This window comes from Megalops cyprinoides, chromosome 2, assembly GCF_013368585.1.
Source record: "Megalops cyprinoides isolate fMegCyp1 chromosome 2, fMegCyp1.pri, whole genome shotgun sequence".
Lineage (NCBI taxonomy): Eukaryota > Metazoa > Chordata > Actinopteri > Elopiformes > Megalopidae > Megalops > Megalops cyprinoides.
In genome coordinates, this window is record NC_050584.1 from 12,792,013 (window position 1) to 12,801,715 (window position 9,703).

The following is a 9,703-nucleotide window of genomic DNA, read 5'->3' on the forward strand; positions in this document are numbered from 1 at the left end:
CCAGAACCCAAACTAAACTCTGCTGATATATTGTTTCCATGGATACTCTATCCATATCCTTCTAGTTATGGAATTGATTGGCTTTTGAATTTAATTTCATATATGGTTTGGAGAACAGACAGAAATAGGCCTTCTTTTCAAACATAATTAAATTGACTATTGAGGTTAAGCAAGGTCAGGTCAAGTGCTGCACTCATTTTCTGGTTTGGGTTCCATTGCATAGTAAATAGAAATACAGAAATATAATTTAGATTGGTATCTTTCTGTCTTTTGATAAAATACTGTAGATTTTTTCTTAATCATACAGATATATAGCTATCAAGATGACTTCATTACTAAATGATTTGGTCATTTTTAAACTCTCTGTATTTGTCCTCTCAAATGCATAAGAAATTATGGCAACAGGAATATGTCCAGTTTTGTAAAATCATTAAACAATTATTCTTTGACCAAACATTCTTTTTTATTGTGAGATTTATAACATTTACATTTACATTTATTCATTTAGCAGACCCTTCTATCCAAAGCGAAGTACAAAAGTGCATATAGCAGGCAAACAGGCACAGGCACAAGGGCAAGATGTGTACAGGTCTTACAAAGCAGATAGTGCTGAAGCCTCTTCCAACTTACAATTCATCAGTTCCAATGGCATGGCCAACATTGTTATGTGTCAAACCCTTGATGGAAGGCAATGTAGGCCATATTCAAATTGGTAGAAGACCACATGGTTCCGTAAGATGGCAATGCACTGATATCCCTATAAACAGAGGACCGAAAACATACACTGCAGTTAAGACTTTTACCGTGACAGAGGAAGAACATGCAATGGTCATCAAAGAGGCAACCTATGTCATTGTTAGCTCTGTTCATTACAAGTCGCACATAGTGTTAGTCTTACTGCCCCCGATCCACTTTGCTTCAGTCTTTCATCCTTTAGATAATTTCAGTGTGGGGGACAGAGCTTTTTATTAACCCCACAACCAAGCTGAACATTTCCCGCAGGTGAATGATTCCTCTGTTGTGCTCCTGCTGCTTGATGACTGATTCTGAGCCTTGCTGTGCTCAAAGCTGTGAAAAGGACTGCACATACTGAGCTGGACTGAGCTGACTTCCATTTAGCTGGTCTGATTGAAACAATCAAAGCAACACAAAACGTAACTCAATCTGTGAAAGTCATGATTTCTGACTTCCTGGATGAGGCTGTCAAATGCCAATATTGGGCTACTGCAATCTCCATGTTTTCACGCATCCTTGGAAATGATCTGCTTTTGTAATAAAGACTGACGTGAATGAGAACTCAGGAGAGTGTAATCCTATTGGAGAGGTTCCCTCATTCTGTTTTTGAGTGTTCAGTGGCAGCGTGCAAGATGATTAAACATAATGTAAATAATAGAATGGGGTTAAGACTGTGGCTTTCAGATGCTCTTTTCCCCTGTATGGAGACAGGGATTCAGAATGAGAAGTCTTGGTGTAACCACTTGTATTGATGAACAAAAAAGGCCACCATTTCCTTGTCTGAAAGTAGAAAAATGTGATTGAAGGCAGAGTTAGCATTATTAGCTATGTTCAGGGGAAATAACAAGAGAAGTGCATTTTCCCAGTGCCTTTTGACTGGCTGAGGTCACCAGAGTGATACCTTCACACCACACATAGAGAATAGGGGAAATATAAGAGACAGGAGAGAACTGAGGCAGACGCAAAAAGTAATCCCTTCTGTACTTTTCATAATTTAACAGATATTACACATTCTGCTTGGGGGTCACATGAGCACAAATAGCCAGACACAGCAGTAGAGAATGTGAGAGAGTATTGCACGATAACCTATAAAACGTGTTCTTAACATGTTCACATGTTCCTCCCAGGTTTGGGGAAAGGAGACAGTGCTACAGAATAAGCAGGCCAAGCAGAGTCACCAGGAAAAGGATGAAACATGACATTCATAGTAAAATAGAATTGTCCCTCCAGCCAAAACATTAATTTGAAAGGGCCAACATGAAGGACATATTCAACAGTAGTACACTGTAAACATTTCTTCATTCATTTCATTCTTTCTTGTCATGTGCCAACTGTTAATTACTTTAACTGTTTCTAAAATCATCCTACAACAGAGACTTCCAGTGACCCTTTATGTAACAGTTATGCAACAGAAATGTGCTGTCATCTCTGTAGCCATTACAATACTGGCAGCCAGAGGTGTTATGCAAAGCTCTTTGCCAGCATACCCATATTTGTGTCTAGGATTACCACGAGAGGCTGTGTTCCTTATGCTCCAAAAATATCAGGCTAAAAACAAAAATAAATAAATAAGTAAATAGCATATGCCCACATGAACCAGGGAACAATGGAATTCTGTTTCTAGAGCTGTGTGCTGCTATGATGCTGTAATAAATAAAAACGTGCTCATCGGCCAGTAGTGAATACAATGTCTGCCTGTGATTTTAACATCTCGCCTCTAACCTGTAACCTCTTTCAGCTTGGGAAAAAAAAATCGGGTGTGTGGATGGGTGATGCAAAATTCCAGTTTAATAATTTAAGATAGAACAGTGATGGCAAGGACCAACAGCCCTCTGTGAGGCTAGTTTCGGGTAGTTATGTAGCACTCAGTGGCACCTTTGTGCTTATGAACGAACTTTAGATGTTCCCAGGATGAGTTTATACTGTGCTGTAGAGGTACATGTATTTGTTCAAGTGGGAGAATGATCTCAGCCATTGGCAGTCATGGCTGTGCTTATCGCATAAAGTGGTTGGCCAGGGCAATACATTCTGTTGATGTTTAAAAGGTAAAAAAAAAAAACAACAACTTTCTGATGTAGATAAATAGAACTGACATGCTTGGATTCAAGATGCAGTTTTTTATATTTATAGCAGCTACTATGTATCTGTGTAGTGATGATTATACCATAATCAAAAATTAATCAATTTCATTATTCATTTCCAATTCAAGCTATTATCTTGTAATACAATAACTACTCTTAGCATAATGATGCACTTATATGAGTTGCTCTGGGTAAGAGCGTGTGCTAAATGATGTAATGTATTGTAATGTCAGCAAGTCCACGTTCATTTTTGAATTGTAGGTAGAGAGCCGTAATATGGCCACCTTGGCTCACATCTCCTTGTTCTCCATGAAAGGCTAGAATCAACTCTGTGTCACATAGTTCTCGCTCTACTCACACACAACTCCGTGCGGCCATTCGGTCAACTCTGAGTGTCCCATAAAACATTCAAAAGTTCCAATAAAACACCACAGTGCATGTGTGAAAGTCAAAAACTAAAGTCAAAATGGAATAATATGAAGTTACATTTGAAAATATCAGGAGATGAGCAAGCACTTCAGATCCTTGTAATCCATCCAGTTACTTAATTTGCATTCACGTTTCGATTGGCACTTGCGACCGGTGGCCTGTTTGTGCCAACTCAGCATGACACAATGTCACTGAGTGGAATTTTAAAGAGGCATGCTGGGATTTTTACAAATTGTGATGAGATCCTTAGATCCTCAGACACTTGTCACACATGTCATAGAATCCTTAGACCTGTCATCATCCTGTCATTTCAGGACTACTTTATAATTTAAAGATGTCTGTCTATTCTGTATTTCCACTCTAAAATTGGTAGTAATTCAATTCTGAACTGATAAAAGCATTGTTTTGTATCCAGTTGATGAGATTATTATGTTTGTTTTCATGTAGCGAAATCTGAAACTAATAGTGCTACTTGATATTAAAAAATGAGATAATGTGTTGTTTTTTTTCTTGCTATGACACATTTTAAACAGGGCCTTATTATACGTACGACTTCGTGAAAGTATAACATTTGTGGAGAGCCTTTCACTAAACACATGGTGATTTGCATAGCTGGCGAGAAAATGTGAAATTTACATGAAGAGACAGTGTTACTGTGTTGGAGGGTTGGTTGAGTGTGCCAGTCTAACTTGCTGAAAATGTAATAGACAGCTCTGTGGGACTGGCCAATGAATGGACATGCATTTTTCTTCATACACTGTTACACGTCACCCTGCATAACATCTCAGCCCCTCTGATAAAATAATTTGATAACAGTTTGGAGGACACATGATAGGTCAAGCATTTGGGACTGGATTTTGCTCTTAAATACTAATTGTATCTGTAACACCAGCAAAACATACTGGAGTTTGTGTGTGCGTGTGATAGATGCAGATGTGGATATAGAGATTTAGGTGGAGATGGAGATGTGTATGGTTCTTTTCAAAGCCTTTGCAACAGCGTTCTGTACTGATAGGCGAGTGGACAAAATACAGTTTGAAGTACCAGACACTAAGGCACTTAAGTGATGAAGCTATTACAATCCGAAAGCATGGATGGATTTTTAATGCATGTTTTAGGGTGTGAATGAGATTTTAATGCATCTTTGAGAGATATGAAGTGTGTGTATTTAAAAGCAGTTTTTCAATGTTTTTAAGACACAAAAGGCTATTCTTGATGTGTATTGTACATTACATTCTAGAGAGAGATCTGGGTCTAATAGTGCACCGGGATCTCTGACCTCTGCATCTGGAATTAAAGAAAAAACAATCACATTCAGAATAAACTGTGTTATCTTAGGGAAATCAAGGCCCCAAAAGCACAATTTTGTCACAGCTTTGTCAGAATTTATTAGGGATAATGCTTTTGTGGAACTGAATTTGATTTAGTTATGTAATAGCTGCATAATTCTTGAGGAATTTGTTAGCTATTACAGACCTGCATTGCACCCGTTTCGGTGATAAAAAAATCCAAAAAAGGTTCCTTGTAGGAAGCTCACACAGCAGAGAAATGAGAAATGACAATGCACTTTGCTTGAACTCTTTCAGAAGACGAAAATTTTTGGGGAAAGTATTATTCAGCTGCGGTTGTGTACTGAATTATTCACATCACACAAGCCATTGTATCTGCCAAGTGTTATAAGCCATATCTGAAGAGTCCTCTGATTCAACGCATTGAAACAATTGTCCTCGGAGATAAAACTTCTGCAATGCAGTTAATACAATGGATAATTACTGTAGCCTTCAACAAAGGTTCAGAAGAAGAATTTCCACACCATCACTATGGAGCTTTCTGAACCAATCAGAAGACACCCAAAATATCCGATGCCACTTGTTTTTTTTTCTTACTTCTGTCTGCTTTGAAATCCATGTTGTTTTTGGCTGGGGTGTTAACAGCCTCATCCTAATGCCCAGATGTAAGCCATACCCATACTGCAGAGCATGCCCATCTCACATGTTCACCTGCAATGAACACAAATCCTTTGGTTGGAAATTCAGTTCATTCTTAATGTAAATTATACATTATCTGTACGAAAGGCTAATATCATAAAATATTAACTACTCAAAGGAATTGACCCCACAGAATGTTTTGTATGTTCGTACTCACTGCATGTGGACTCAGCAGGTGCTATCTTACATGCTATTTTTGACAAAGAAAAATACATCTGCCACGATCAGCCCAACAAAGACATGCAACCAAACAGAGGAGACGTGGCACTGAGCTGTGAACTTTCCCCTGTCTCCCTTCCCTGAGCTAAGATCAATGAGGAAAAAAAATGGCCTCTGCTCTTGACAACTGGAGAAGATCCACTTTAATCCTTGCGCTTGTTATCTGGGTGCCTCTCTCTCTCTCTCTCTCGCTCGCCCTCAGAGCAGTCCCCAGCATAGCTGTAGAACAGACCTTCCTGAGGAAAGAGGCGGGGGGACGGCTTCTCTAAGAGTCAGGCAGGGGGAACGTCCAGGCTCCAAAGTGAGGGTCGCCGAGGATTTTGGGAGAGGTTTCTTTAGCCAAACCCCCGTGTTTTCTGTCTTAGGTGAAGGATGATCAGCACCATATTCCTTAACTGGTTTCATGTTACATGTCATCCAGACGCAAGGATGAAGATCCAAAAGCACATTTTTCCGATGAGGTCCTGTAGCAAACCAATGTAAAGTATAGCTTGTGTACTGAAGAATGAAGTAGATGTGCTCAAGAAACACTGAATTCAGATGAGGTCAAATGAAAACGTAATGGAATGTAGCTGCAAAAATCTGCAAGGAATTACAAAAATACTTTAACACTTCATCTCATACAAATCATGTGGATTAAACCACATTTGCTTCTGCCACACTACAGTACATTCATTCATTGACAGTAACAGTAATAAAGTCATATATCTTATTCTGATGTTTGATGACATGCCTTCTTTTACACTCTGTATATATGATTTTTGCTTCTTTGTACTATTTTGGTGAAAAGCCTTCCCATTGCTCTCCGGCAGTCAAAAAACATTACACCGTACACAATATCACCAGCCTAAGTTTATTTCCATGAGTCACGGCGTGTGTTGGAACACAAGCAGATGGCGTGATGCTCTCTCCCGATGATTGCCAGGCAACTGCAGGCTGCTGAGGGATGTGATGGGATGCAAATGAAAGACTCTATTTGCAGCAGCCACCTGTGTGTGCTCGTGAATGACTCCTACCAATTAACACCAGTGCCAGAGTTCTCCCAACACCCCCTCACTACACCATTGCCCAGACCTGACACTATCGCTCATTAACAGTTTAACTGGACCTTAGTTAATCTGAGCTGAACACAACTGAGGACCCCGGATCTCATTCCTGTTCCCATACCTTATTCAAATGAGCCTGTCACACACCCAGAATTTCTAATATACACAGAGATCTAATGAAAATCCATGTTTTCTCGACTCAAAGGGTGCATGTGAGATTCTAATAAAGATGTATATGATGAAAAGCAGAAACCGTATGTCTCACTAGCCCTGGAATATTGTGCTTGCCCCTCACAGAATTGACTTGACCTTCTGTCAATCAGATATGCACGCACTCAATCAACCATTAAACAAAAAGGAGAAAAGCCAACCAGCCAATGAGTTACTATTTGTCTCTTTGTGTCATCTTAAGAAAGACTTTCCCCCTTATAGTACCTTTTCGATATTAGCCATGTTTAATGAATTATTGGAATATTCCACCTGAATGTCTAATCAATGTCTGAAGACTTTACAGCACATTGATTGGCATTCAATCGAACTGCTTTGAAACTTTGTCCTTCACTTTGAGTGATGGCTTTTAAGCAAGCGTTTCATTGTCTCCAAACAAACCAACACAACTCCAGTCAACACTGAAATTAACAGTATTATGTAAAATTATGTATTAAGTATTGTTTTGCACAAGTTTCTTTGACGGAAATGCACTGTCATAATGAGATGAATGCTTCTATTTTTGGGTTCTTATGGGTCATATTTTTGCTGTGAGGTAGTGATGCAGAGCCTGAATTGACAGCTGCACAGTCCTGAGGGCAAAAAACACTACTTCAGCACCACAAACAGCTCCTAGCCTCCTTCAGCTAAAAGTGGATCAGCACCCCTCATTGGAAAATGGCTCCATTACTGAGGAATTACAACTCCACAGGGTGTTAATGTTAACATAATTTATGAACCGAGTCATATAAAAAAATCACTTTAAATGAAACACACTTGTATTGTTTTGAGAAAATGTCTCTTTCACTTTCCTTTTGTTATCCAACAATGTCGCTATTTTCACTTTCACAGGGAAGTGCAGTCAGGAGCTGAAAACCGAACAAAATTACTACAGACCAAAGCATCTTCAATAATTCACTCATTTCCTTGCACCCACCATTTGAGATGAGTCTCTAACCAAGCTTAAACCTTCACTGGAACCTGAGGTGATTACCTTAGCTAAATGAGGGGAATATCTTTATGCACGGAGTTGCTTAAAAATGTTCTCAAAAAAAAATAATGAAACCTTTCTGATCGTGACACTTAAATGTCCATTTCAATCTCCGCATTCCCATAAGGGAATGAAAACTAGCCGTGGATAGTTGCATCCTAAGAGCACAAGAAGGGAAAATATGGGTCATTGACTTTCCCTGTATCAAACCGTTTCTGTATCAACAATATGCACGCACTTGCACAATTACACACATTTCTCCACGTAGAGACTGAAGAGAGCTTTCATGCCTGAGACTATTAATAGTCCTGCAAGAAACATATTCAAATTAAACACACTGTTTCGTTGATTTGATTGCACCCCCCAGATAACATCTGCTCATGTTCTAATTTATCAGTATGGACAACTACACTGCATTCCATTTAATTTAAATAGCATTTTAAGGAAAGCACACAGTATGCGAACTGTGTCTCCACTTGAATTCTCAATATAGCCTAAACAGCCTCTTGTGACTGCATTTATGCTTGTGTGAGTAGAAAGAATTCCTGCTTTATGTTTCTATTTGTCTTTGTGTTTTTTTCCAAGTGTTGCCCAGATGGCATTGGATACCCAATCTAGTGCCACATAGCAAGGTTACTGATTAAATATCCATTTTGTTCTTCCATTATCTGGCTGTATAATTAGTTCTTTGCTGTGATAGCTTTTAAGTTCCCATTAGAATCAACACCATAAAAATGATCTGAGAATTTAATTGTACATTTGGCTCATGGGATAATGCCAGAATGTTTCAAGTTATCACCTGCAGGTTTCCAAGTGGAATCTCGATAAAATTTCACTTTAGGTAGATTAATTCACTTCTGAGAACTTTGCTGGAAATATCAGTATAGTGTGATATGCTGGTTGTCATGGTAATGATAGGAAGGAAAATATGAAAGTGCATGACAATACAAGAATTGTCGTGTGTATTTCATGTAAGGGCAATTATTAGAATTTTTGCTATGTGTTGTTACTTTTTGTTGTTATTAGAATTTTGTGTATGCTAAAAGAATTACTATTTCACTGTTACGATATAGAACTGTTTTTCAGCATAATGCGTGTTTACTCACATTCTTATTGTTGCCTTTCAGATCTGAATTTGTATGTCCACACGGGCATAACAGCAACATTAATAACATAATAATAAGTAACAATAACAGAATAACAATAACCCAACTGCGGTAAAAATGGAATGTATCTACAAATGTTTACTATGGGACTTATTGTCCAAAGCCATCCTGGTTTAGTATGATTCTGGGAAACATGACACTGTGGAAACCAAACTTCAGCTTATGACGTTACCGCCTGTGTACTTTGCCCTCTTGATATGCTGAAGGGGTTCCCATGAGCCAGCGGTCCAGTCTTATTATGCAAATAGCACTGAGTATGTACAAAGCCTTTGTTTGTCTTTGTGTCCAGTGTAAAAAAAAAAAAAAGTCAAAATGGTGCAAGTGAGAAATGGGAAAATGCATTTTTGACATGTTATTAATGCAGTGCTTACTCTTCACAGGACAGATATGCGAGGATGATGAATAAAAGTGGAACTGTATGTAAAAAAAATCAATGTGTCATTTGGAAGCAATTATGAGGTAATGGATGGCAAGTTCTGCCTTTTGGAGATGGGCTTGGCAGATGTCAAGCGGGGTGCTGCACTAGCTATTTGGATGTGTGATTGAATTGCTGGAAAACCAGGACACACATCGCCTTAATGGGAAAGTCGGGACAAAGTGATAAAAAAAAAAAGTTTACACTGATTTAGAAATCACCCCAGCAGACGTCTAACTCATGAAAGCCATGGATTTTATGTCATTGGAAAGAAGAAGCCTAAGCATTTTTTTTTTTTTTTTCGTGAAAGCATTTAGTGTTACAGTAACTGGCCTGTTCACTTTGCAGGAACATTTTTACATATTAGATTTACAGACCTAGATGGTGAAATTCAGAAATACATGTAAACTACCATTCAATATCACA